Source organism: Berghia stephanieae, chromosome 2 (assembly GCF_034508935.2).
Source record: "Berghia stephanieae isolate SIO BIC M18660-M18661 chromosome 2, UCSD_Bste_1.3, whole genome shotgun sequence".
Lineage (NCBI taxonomy): Eukaryota > Metazoa > Mollusca > Gastropoda > Nudibranchia > Aeolidiidae > Berghia > Berghia stephanieae.
In genome coordinates this window covers 44291096-44292750 of record NC_088361.1, presented here as the reverse complement: position 1 = coordinate 44292750, position 1655 = coordinate 44291096, and the positions used below count along the sequence as shown (strand labels likewise).

The following is a 1655-nucleotide window of genomic DNA, read 5'->3' as shown; positions in this document are numbered from 1 at the left end:
TCATCCCCATCTCACCAATTCAAAATGTTATTACAGAATACATTTTTTCCCCCGTTTATCTGTTATTTTAACATTGCTGCGGTGAGTCCATTCCAAAATTTCCCGAGTGGTCTGAAAAACTAATGTAACGCGAATGTATCTAAGTACTTTTGTGTTTTGTTCTTTTTTTTTTTTTTATTTGTTTGTTTTTGTTTTTTTTTTTTTTTTTTTTTTGTTTTTTGCATTTTTTCGAGGGGGGGGGGTGTTTTGTTTCTTTTGTTTTGTTTTGTTTTGTCCTGTTTATTTATTTTTATTTTTTTTTTGGTTATTTTACTCGTGTTTTTAATTTATCTTTATTTCTTGAGTTTTTGTGGGTTTTTTTTTTTGGTTTTGTTTGTATGTTTTTATTGAACTTTTTCCGGATACTATTGTATATTTTTTTTGCTCGGATAAATAGATCCCAGACTCACTAGCATACTCAAATATTGGCATTAGGATCGTTTTTCTGCTCGTGGATTTGAGTTACAAGAGGCCAACTGTCAGGGTGCGCGTGACAACGGCTCTGTTTACCAAGGATGTAATATTATAAGATATTGAGAACTTGGTTTGTTTTGTTTCCGAGGTTTTTGGAGTTTTTATTCAGACGTGACTCTGGTGTGTAATTTCCAAGGGGGGGGGGGGGGGGGGGGTTGGAGGGATTGAATATAAATAGATTCCTTTTGCCCGTTGTTGATGATACTGCATTGAATGATGTTGAATTCAACCAATCTTTGTGTTTCTTATATATCTAAGATTTCGAATTAATAGTTATGAAATTGACACAAACCACCCACATTGCTAACCAATGTGGCCGTTACGATGCTGCTGTCAAGAAACAGTGTCGGTCAGCGATGTGAGTATTTTATTTTCAATGTTATTAAATAAAATGGGGGCAGCGTGGCTCAGCGGTACGGTCTTTCCTTCGTACCCAAAAGATACCGAGTTCGACTACCCGACCCGTTGCGTGGCCTTGAGCACGTCACCTCGCCCTAGCTCAGTTTGCGGCGCAGCACTGTGGCTGACGCCTGGGTTATTCCAGCCTTCCCTTGGGATAGATCCTAAAGACAAATTTCCATTTGTGGATGAATAAAGGGAATTTTGTTTTTATTTGTTTATTTTAAAATACTCTAATCACAAATTATCGACCACTCTTAAACTCTACAAGAGAAGGTATCTACCAACGCTTATATATGTATGTATGTATGTATGTATATATATATATATATATATATATATATATATATATATATATATATATATTTATATATATATATATATATATATATATATATATATATATATATTACACACACACATATAATATATTTATATATATATATATATATATATATATATATATATATTATATATATATATATATATATGTGTGTGTGTGTGTGTGTGTGTGTTTAATATTAATATTTTACCAGAAAATTCGCCCTTTAAATTTCGATCGATTAAAAATAAAGTTACCCTCATTTTGCCAAAAACTCAAACCTGAGAACTTTGGAAGCGCTTGATCAATATTGCCACATTTCACAGACATTCAAATGACTGCTAGACGTCTTGAGATAACAAATATTGGAAACAAATTCCAAGAGATAAAGGACATAATAATACTATTATCATGGAGACGA

The 1655-nt window shown here is 32.6% G+C and overlaps 1 long non-coding RNA gene across 1 annotated transcript in view; it reads left to right on the top strand.

Annotated features, from left to right (window-relative positions):
- Positions 1 to 680: 680 nt before the first annotated feature.
- The window catches only part of LOC144963664 (uncharacterized), a 2113-nt gene continuing 1138 nt past the window's right edge, over positions 681 to 1655 (top strand). Inside the window, exon 1 of the long non-coding RNA XR_013643660.1 lies at positions 681 to 871. This is a non-coding gene — a long non-coding RNA (uncharacterized LOC144963664). The remainder of the gene's footprint in view (positions 872 to 1655) is intronic.